Source organism: Crotalus tigris, unplaced genomic scaffold, assembly GCF_016545835.1.
Source record: "Crotalus tigris isolate CLP2741 ecotype Arizona unplaced genomic scaffold, ASM1654583v1 scf7180000020425.245734, whole genome shotgun sequence".
Lineage (NCBI taxonomy): Eukaryota > Metazoa > Chordata > Lepidosauria > Squamata > Viperidae > Crotalus > Crotalus tigris.
The window spans coordinates 212,968-223,192 of record NW_024098016.1 but is presented as its reverse complement, the minus strand read 5'-3'; the positions used below and the strand labels follow the sequence as shown (position 1 = coordinate 223,192).

At 47.3% G+C, this 10,225-nt stretch overlaps 1 protein-coding gene across 1 annotated transcript in view; it reads left to right on the top strand.

The window, feature by feature from the left end:
- The first annotated feature begins 9,008 nt into the window (after positions 1-9,008).
- PTP4A3 (protein tyrosine phosphatase 4A3) overlaps positions 9,009-10,225 on the top strand; it is a 100,353-nt gene continuing 99,136 nt past the window's right edge. Inside the window, exon 1 of the mRNA XM_039366825.1 lies at positions 9,009-9,147. The gene's annotated coding sequence lies outside the window, so the exon portion shown is untranslated. The remainder of the gene's footprint in view (positions 9,148-10,225) is intronic.

The window sequence follows — 10,225 nt, the reverse complement described above, 5'->3', positions numbered from 1 at the left end:
AGATTAAGAGATTGAGAGAGAGAGAGAGTTTGAGAGAGAGAGATTGAGAGAGATTGAGAAAGAGATTGAGGGAGAGAAATTGAGAGATTGGGAGAGATTGAGTTTGAGAGAGAGTTTGAGAGAGAGAGATTGTGAAAGATTGAGAGAGAGATTGAGAGAGAGAGATTGAGAGTTTGAGAGATTGAGATTGAGAGATTGAGAGAGAGAGAGATTGAGAGATTGAGAAAGATTGAGAGAAAGATTGAGATTGAGAGAGATTGAGATTGAGAGACATTGAGAGACATTGAGAAAGATTGAGAGATTGAGAGATTAAGAGAGAGATTGAGAGATTGAGATTGAGAGAGATTGAGAGATTGCGATTGAGAGATTGAGAGAGAGAGATTGAGAGAGAGATTGAGAGATTGACAGAGATTGACAGAGATTGAGAGAGAAAGAGAGTTTGAGAGAGATTGAGAAAGAGATTGAGGGAGAAAATTTGAGAGATTGAGTTTGAGAGAGAGTTTGAGAGAGAGAGATTGTGAAAGATTGAGAGAGAGAGATTGAGAGTTTGAGAGATTGAGATTGAGAGATTGAGAGAGAGATTGAGAGAGATTGAGAGATTGAGAAAGATTGAGAGATTGAGAGAGAGATTAAGAGAGAGATTGAGAGATTGAGATTGAGAGACATTGAGAAAGATTGAGAGAGAGATTGAGATTGAGAGAGTTTAAGAGAGATTGAGAGATTGAGAGAGATTGAGTTTGAGAGAGATTGAGAGAGATTGTGAAAGATTGAGAAAGAGATTGAGAGAGATTGAGAGACTGAGTTTGAGAGATTGAGAAAGAGAGAAAGAGAGAGAGAAAGAGAGAGAGAGAAAAAAGACAAAGAGAGAGAGAAAGAGAGTTTCACTTCTTCTATGTTTCTACCAGGGTTTTCTCATTTTTTTTCCCAAGGTATCTCAGGATGAAGAAGAGGCCCACTTGCTTATTCCTGCCTTCTGCAGCACCTCCGAGAACGTGTTGCACATTGCTGTAAACAGACTCTCTCTGGGGAACCTCCGGCTATCTCAGCCGGTGGCAGCCTCAGCTCCGGTCCAAGAATGATGTCAGTCCAGCGTCCCATGGGCTCCGCGAGGAAGACCCAGCTGCTTGCTAATCTATCTTCCCATCCGGTGCTTTCTTGGGATAACCCACCCGGAGAATTCAGAAGGGGCCTTTAAATAAACTCTGTGTAACCTACACTGTGAGAAGCTATTTTTTTTCTTTCTTTCTTTCTTTTTATGTGTGTGTGTGTGTGTGTGTGTGTGTGTGTGTGTGTGTGTGTGTGTAAAGCCTCCCTGTGCCAGCACGCAGACATTCCTTAGTTTTTTTGTCTTTTCTGACTTTAAGAAACTCCTCTGAGTCAGACGTTAATCCGGCGATAGAAGGGTGGGATTGGAAGGGATCACGAAGATCATCTAGTCTTACTGTCTGCGGTGGGGCAGAAAAACCAGTTAACGCCATCCTTGCAGCTGTCCCAGCCTCCCCTTAAAAACGTCTCAAGCAGAATAGAGCTGGAAGGGATCTTGGAGGTCTTCTAGTCCACCCCCGCCCCCTGCTCAAGCAGGAGATCCTATACCATTTCAGACATGTTGGCTATCCAGACTTTTCTTAAAAACCTCCAGGGACGAAGCCCCAACAACTTCTGGAGGCAAGGAGTTCCACTGATTAACAGAAGAAGAGAGTTGGAAGGAACGTTGGAGATCTTATGGTCCACTCCCCTAGTCAAACAGAAGAACCTACACCATCTCAGACAAGTGACTGTCTAATCTCTTCTTAAAAACCTCCATTGATGGAGCACCCACAACTTCTGGTGGCAAGCTGTTCCACTGGTTGATTGTTCTTACTGTTAGGAAGTTTCTCCTTAATTCCATGTTGCTTCTCTCCTTGATTAGTTTCCATCCTTTTTTCTTCTCCTGCCCTCTGGTGCTTTGGAGAATAATTTGTGGTAGCCCCTCAAATACTGGAATACTGCTATCATGTCGCCCCTAGTCCTTCTTTTCTCTAGACTGGCCAAACACAAATCTTGCAATCGTTCTTCACATATTTTTTTTTTGTCTCCAGGCCTTTAAATCATCTTAGTTGCTCTTTTTTGCACTTTTTCCAAAGTCTCAACATCTTTTTTGCAATCTGGTGACCAAAACTGGGGACACCACAATCTGGATAGGTAGACTTTCCAGTGACGTGAAGATCTTACAGTTGAGATGTTTTTCCTTACAATTTACATGAAATATAAGTGGTGGCAATTTTCAACTCTTCTTTCTGGTCTCAAGTTTCTGTGGCAACGGAAAAAAGACCCTAAACATCTTCTCTCACTTTTATGAATGAACCCCGAACCCTGATATATACTTAAGTATGAGCCAGCAGTGTGCTGCAACTGCTAAAAAAAGCCAACACAGTGCGAGGCTGCATTAACAAAGGGATAGAATCAAGATCATGTGAAGGGTTAGTACTACTTTACAGGACCTTGGTGAGGCCACACTTGGAATACTGCATCCAGTTTTGGTCTCCACAGTGTAAAAAAAGATGTTGAGACTCTAGAACAGCGGTTCTCAACCTGTGGGTCGGGACCCCATTTGGGGTCGAACGACCATTTCACAGAGGTCATCAAACAACGCAGTCCGCCATTTTTCCCCTTTTCCTTAGCTGTGCTACTCCCTTTTATTCTATTGGCTTTTGAAAGCCAATAGAATAGACTTTCTTGAATAGGGTCTAATTCTATTGGCTTTCAAAAGCCAATAGGAATTGTCCAGGCTGTCTCTGCCCTGCTGAGCCCGCCAAAAGTCCCATTCTGCAAACGGTGCTGCAAGTTGTCTGCAGCGAAGGTGAGCTGTCTGGAAGTTTCCACCCCTCCCTGCTGAGCAACTACTAAAAATGTAAGTAAAAGAAGGCCAGGGGTGGGAGGTGGGAGGCCAGCGGGCACAGGGAGGGTTGCTGGCGCATGTGGGGCCCGGCGGGTGCCTTACCTCCCTTGGGCTGGGCCAGATGGTGGCACAGCCGGTGGTCGGCCTACGCCGTCTCTGCCGCTTGCCAGCTACGCCTCGGCCGGCACAGGGATCAGCACCACGCATGTGCGGCACTCCCGGGCAGGGAAAGTCCTCGACTTACAACCAGTTGGGTAGTCCTCGACTTACGACCGGTTGGGTAGTCCTCAACTTATGACTGGTTGGGGGTCACGGCATTAAAAAGGTTGAGAACCACTGCTCTAGAAAGTGTGCAGAGAAGAGCAACAAAGTGGGTTAAGGGGCTGGAAGCTAAAACATATGAACAACAGTTGCAGGAAATGGGAATGTCTAATCTAGTGAAAAGGAGGACGAGGGGTGACATGATAGCAATGTTCCAATATTTGGGGGGCTGCCACAAGGGAGAGGGGGTGAATCCATTCTCCAAAGCACCCAAAGGCAGGATAAGAAGCAACGGATGGAAACTAATCAAGGAGAGGACCAACCTAGAAATAAGGAGAAATTTCCTGACAATGAGGATAATTAACCAATGGAATAACTTGCCTTCAGAAGGTATAGGTGCTCCATCACTGGAGGTTTTTAAGAAGAGATTAGACAGCCATTTGTCCGTAGTGGTATAGGGTCTCCTGCCTGAGCAGGGGGTTGGACTAGATGACCTCCAAGGTCTCTTCCAACTTTATTATTATTATTATTATGGATCATCGCACAGTCAGCCAGATGTTCAGACTGGATTTGGCATTTTGTCTACCTATCGAGTCCTTACCCAGGACCTGGGATAGGCAGATGTGGATGTTTGATGGTATTACAGATATCGTCGCAGGATGGAAGCAGTTCCTAGTAAGGCCGCCTTTTGCAATTGACTAATAGCGAATTTGTCAATGCCAATGGTGTTCAAGTGGTGCTCCAGTTGTTTTGGGATTGCACCCAAGGAGCCTATTACTATTGGTACTACCCTTGCTTGCTTTTGCCACAGTCTTTCTATTTCTATTTGTAGGTCTTTGTATTTTGTTATCTTCTCCAGTTCTTTCTCTTCTATTCTGCTGTCTCCAGCACTGCCACGTCCACTATCCAGACTTTTTTGTCTTTCTTATCGACAATTGTTAAGTCTGGGGTGTTATGTTGCAGGTGCTTGTCTGTTTGAATTCTGAAGTCCCAGAGCAGTTTAATTTTATCATTTTCTATGACTTTCTCTATTTTATGATCCCACCAGGCAAATGATATGATTACTACTACTAGTAGTAGTAGTAGTAGTAGTACTACTACTACTACTACTTGAGGCAGAGAATCCAATGTGGTCATGAGAGGAGAAAACCTACCTCTCCCCATAAAACCAGGATATAAAACTCCATTATCCTGTTATCTTTTCTCCCAAGTCTTCTGTTCTTGAAACTGAACATCCCAACATCCTTCAATCTGTCCTCCCAAGGCATGTCCGTAGTCAATTTCATTTTGACGCCCAAAACCATCCAACTATAGGCTGAGCGCTCGAAGTAGAGAGGAACGAGAACTTGGCGTGTCTTTGATATGCAACTTTGTCTCGTGCACAACCCAAAACTGCTTCAGCCCTTCCAGCAGCTGTTCCCGTTGTTGGCTCCTGTTCAACCTCTTCTTCTCAAGGATGGCGTCCAACTTTCTCCCCGTGATAACGTTTCCGAGCCGTGAATCCTCCACCCTTTTATCTGCCTGACATCTGCCTCCCCAATTCTAATACCTTACATTCTTCTTCTTTGAGGGACATCTTGTTCCCAGCCCAGTCCTCCCGACTCTGTAGATTAGATTGCAATCTTTGTCTGTCTTCTTGACGGTTGGCCAAGGCCTGCCAACTTTCCGTCATCCGCAGCAAACTACTGGACGCAGGTCAAAAATTGCTCTCTTCATGGAACAAGGTGGTTCTTCCAAGTAAACAGTGCTGATAACACGGCACAAGAAACGTGCAGCGTCTTCCAGATACGGGAAGGCATTTTTCTAACAGTCCATCCTTGCCCAAGTATTTTGATCCCAGGATTTGGGATGCAAGAGGGAGCTGCAGAAATTGGTCTTGCCTTGCCTTGAGACTCTGAAAAGAGCACAGAGAAGAGCAACAAAGATGTTTAGGGGGCTGGAGGCTAAAACATATAAGGAACGGTTGCTGGAATTGGGTGTGTCTAGTTTAATGAAGAGAAGGACGAGGGGTGACAGGATAGCAGCCTTCCAGTATCTCAGGGGCTGCCCCAAAGAAGAGGGAGTCAAGCTATTCTCCAAAGCGCCTGAAGGCAGGACAAGAAGCCATGGATGGAAACTGATCAAGGAGAGAAGCAAGCTAGAACTCAGGAGAAACTTCCTGACAGTTAGAACAATTAACCAGCGGAACAACCTGCCTTCAGAAACTGTGAATGCTCCAACAATTTTTAAGAAGAGATTGGACAAGCATTTGTCCAAAATGGTATATATAGGGACTCCTGCCTGAGCAGGGGGTTGGACTAGATGACCTCCAAGGTCCCTTCCAACTGTATTATTATTATTATTATTATTATTACATCACCCCTAAAATGCAAGGTGGCGTCATCAAAGACCAGCAGTTGCTATCAGTGAAGTGTGACTTAAAGAGGCCTAGAAACATGCAGATACACACAAACACACACCCAACCACATCTATATGCCTGCCAGAAAAACGGTATGGCTTTGTGTAACCTCCAGGATTCACACTCAGCTCAAGAACGGAGTTTCCTGCCTGTGAATGAAAATGAAGAGGTACAAATTAAGACACAAGAACACAAAATTGCTCAATTTGGCAATCGGGGTGGCCAAGTCACTAGGAAAAGTAAAGTTGGTCTGGAGAAAAAGTTTTTTAAAAGAGACTCTGGGTTTGAAACAGAACAGGCAAAGCCTTCTAGGCCCCAATACATCTGTCTCTAACTTTTTAGATAAGAATATTTATGGCGACTCATTAAAACGTAGCCATCCTGTTCCAAGAATTCAGTCTTAACAGTATTGGCCAGGGAGAAAGGCTCTGTGGATTTTTGTCTCAAGCAGCAAGTGACATTTTAAATCTTTGCAATGCCAATAATCTTTTTTTTTAAACTGCTTTAACTGTTCCCAGCGAAGTCCGTAGTCACGATGTGTTTTCCGAGCCTCGTAAATATTTCTCATTTGTTCACCCAACTTTATGGCATGCTAAACTCGGAATCCTTAATGCATTTAATGCTATTTAGCAGCAAGAAACTGCCATTCTTCATTTATCGTGTATGGTGCCGTGGTTCCGATAGATGACACTCTTCAAAAGAACTTCGAGGCACTGCTTACCTTAAAGAATCTTTTATTTGAGTAGCATAATATCAGCACTTACATAATCGAAGCCCAAAAAATTGAAATCCCATCCCCTGGGCACCTAGTATCAAAGCACAATTCCCTCCTCTAATTTACAGTCATAAATCACATTCCCCAATTAGCTTGGGGGCTTCCTCTCCAGTTCTCCAGCCCAATTCTTTATCAGCTCTGATTTCAACAACCTTGATTCTCATGCTACGTTTAGTGTTGTTATGTCTAGCTAGACTCTCATTCACATCCCCCCCCCTCCAGCATCATTTAATTCTAAAAGCAAAAGGTAAAAGAAGGCTACATTTCCCTCTGTTGTCAATGCAAAAACATATTAGTAGCGTTGATATATGGCCGTGGTGGTGAACCTGTGGCACACGGCACCTGGAGCCATCTCTGGTGGCATGCAAGCCTTTGCTAGGCCGAGCTGCTCCCTCCTCCTCTCCCCGCATGCGCAGCTCTCCGCACATGCGCAGTCTGGGAATAGGTGAGAGGCTATAAAAGGAGGAACTTTCAGCGGAAGTGCCTCTCCCCTCATGTGTCCTCAGGCAGAGGAGCCGGACAGCCACAGCTCTCGCTCCCCTCCGGCTGCTGAGGCTCAAGCTTGGCGTGCCCAGCTAGCCAGCGATGGGCTGGAGAGCGCGGGATGGTGGCAGCTGCCCCGGGACGAGCGGTAGGTGGGGTGGGCGCTCCTGATGTCCACGGGGGAAGAAGCCACGAGGAGGCTCCGTGCCCAGTCCAGTCATGGCACGGCACGGAAAGCGAGGCAGCAGCTCTATGCGCGTGCGTGAGCGCGCCCCCCGCTCTGCCAGGCAAGTGGAGCCGTGGCATCTTCAGCAGAAGAGCGCAGGCGGGCACAGAAGGCATGAAGAGCCCCAATTTCAGCACAGTGTCTCCTCCCCCCCCCCCCCGAAGAGCTGCAGGGTTCAGGAGCCTCCCCCCATTCCCCCCCACCCACTGAGCAAGATGCCTTCCTGTCCACTGCCCCACCCGCCAGAGCAACAGAGTTGGCCACGCCCACCCTGGCCACGCCCACAGTCTGCCATGCTCACCATAGCCACGCCCACCCAGCGGGCCACGCCCACCCAGCACCCGACGATACGTAAGTGGGTTTTGGGTTGCAGTTTGGGCACTCGGTCTCTAAAAGGTTCGCCATCACTGATATATGGCCCTTCTGTTAGATGGAAGACCTCACAGCAGGGGCAATTGCACTTAAAACTTATAGACAGGTAGATCTCCGTTTACAACAGTTTATTTAACGACCGTCCAAAGTTACAACATCACTGAAAAAAGTGACCGTTTTTCTCACCGAAGGCCGTTGCAGCATGTGATCAACATTCGGATGCTGGGCACCCAACTCGTACTTACGATGGTTGCCAAGGGTCACTAAACAGGGATGGTTGTTAGGTTGAGGACTACCCTATGTTTAACACAAGGTTCTCCCAGTCAAATTATTCTCCAAAGGCCCAGAAGGAAGGACGAGAAACAATGGTTGGAAACTGACCAAAGAGAGAAGCAACCAGGAATTAAGGAGAAACTTCCTGACAGTGAGGACAATTAACCAGAAATATTGGGTGCTCCATCAGTGGAGATTTTAAAGAAGAGACTGGATAGTCACTTGTCTGAGATGGTGCAGGTTCTCCTGCTTGAGAAGGGGGTTGGACTGGAAGACCTCCAGGGTCCCTTCCAGCTCTGTGTATCCTATCCTATCCTATTCTATTCTAATTTCATTATTCTATTCTATTCTATTCTATTCTATTCTATTCTATTCTTTCATTATTCTATTCTGTTCTATTCCATATTTTCTATATTGTTCTGTTCTGTTCTATTATTTCATTATTCTATTCTATTCTATTCTATTCTTATTTCATTATTCTATTCTATTATTTCATTATTCTATTCTATTCTATTCCATATTTTCTATTCTATTCTGTTCTGTTCTATTCTTATTTCATTATTCTATTCCATATTTTCTATTCTATTCTGTTCTATTATTATTTCATTCTTCTATTCTATTCTATTCTAATTTCATTATTCTATTCTATTCTATATTCTATTCTATTCTATATTCTATTCTATTTTCTATTCTATATTCTATTCTATTCTATTCTATATTCTATATTCTATTCTTATTTCATTATTCTATTCTATTATTTCATTATTCTATTCCATATTTTCTATTCTATTCTGTTCTGTTCTATTATTATTTCATTATTCTATTCTATTCTATTCTATTCTATTCTATTCTATTCTATTCTATTCTATTCTACTCCTCCCTCTTTCCTTAATTCCACGCAAGCGGCATTTCTTCTCGATCAAAAACTCGCTAGGAGGGCACGTAGCTACGACAGGCGGGCATCGTCCACTCCAGGCTCTCAGCCACCCAGTCCACGCAGGACACGGCTGGACCGTCCTCGCCAAGCCAGATGCAAAGCGGACTTCTTCCCCCCCCCCACCGCAACCGGGAGCGGGCCAGCACGGCCAAAGGCGCCCGCGAGCGCCCGCTTGCAAGAGCTCGCCGCCACCGCCGCCCCCCACGTGACCGGCCGCAGCCGGACTCGCTCCGTCTGGCCGGCGGCGACGAAAGGGGCGTGGCCCGGAGGGGAGGAGGGGGGTGTCGTCTCGGCCGCGCGAGCTCGGGGCGGGGCCGAGTCCCGGGCCAGGAACGCCGGGGAGGGAGGGAGGGCGCGCGCTCCGATTGGCTGCTTCGCTCTGGCGCGCGCCCCGCGGTGGAACGCCTGCCTTGCTTGCACGCGCGCGCTCCTTTTCTCTCTCTCTCTCTCTCTCTCTCTCTCTTCCCCCCTCCCACCTCCTGCCCGGGCTTTGCACGCGGGAAGCGCGAGAGGCTGCGCTGCTCCGGATTAGCCAAAAAACGGGTAAGGCGGTCGTGGGAACGGCACGGAAGGATCTTTCTTTCCCCCCCCCCTCCACGCGTCTCGAAGCGTGCATTGCATGGCTCGGGAATCGCAGGGCCCCCGGGGAGAGGGTCGCGCGGGGCGCTGGCCTGGGCGTTGCTGCAAAAGGCGGGGGCTTGCACCGCACGTGCCGTGCCATGCCGTGCCGTGCCAAGGCCGGGAGGGTTTGCAAAAAGTCTGGGTGGTGTGTGTGTGTGTGTGTGTTCAGCCGGGGAGGGGGGCTGCTGATGGTCGTGCTCCCCGAGAATGCACGGAAGGCGCCGGCGCGCTGCCATGGCCTCGCCCCTCCCTCCCTGCGCGGGCTCGCAAGCGATCCCCGGGAGTTGTTGCAAGCGGGCAAGGGCGGTTGCAAAAAAAAAAAAAAATGCCCGCCGGTTTTGCACCGGGAGGCCTAACCCGGGCTTTGCAACTGACCATGCTGGCTCAATTCCGCGGGACCGATCTGGGAAAGAAAGAGGGGCGAGGCCGGACCCAGAGCAGCAAATCCTGGATTTGCAAGGGTCTGCTGGGTGCACGTGGAGCAAAACCGGCGCCCGGAGGTTGTGTTGGTGTTGCGCGTCTCAGCTTTGCAAAGAAGCCCCGATCCGGAGCCCATCAGCCCCAGGCTGAGCGGCAACCGCGGTGAACAGTTTCTTCTCCTTTGGAAGTCATCTAGTCCAGCCCCCTGCTCAAGCAGGAGGCTCTATACCAGCGTGCATCCGTTGTCCAGGTAGTCCTCGCCTTAACAACCGTTCATTTAGTGACCCTTTCGAAGTTAACAAATGTACTGGGAAAAGTGACATATGACCATTGTAGAGATTTCATAGATTGGAATGGTTATAGGGTTTCCTGCCTGAGCAGGGGGTTGGACTAGAGGACCTCCAGGGTCCCTTCCAACTTTATTATTATTATTATTATTATTATTATTATTATTATTATTATTATTATTATGGATCACTGCTATTCTATTTTTCGCACTTAGCCACAGTTGCAATCTCTGCAATTCAGATATTTGGCGGCTGGTTCATATTTATGAGGGTTGCAGCGTCCCCCAGGGATC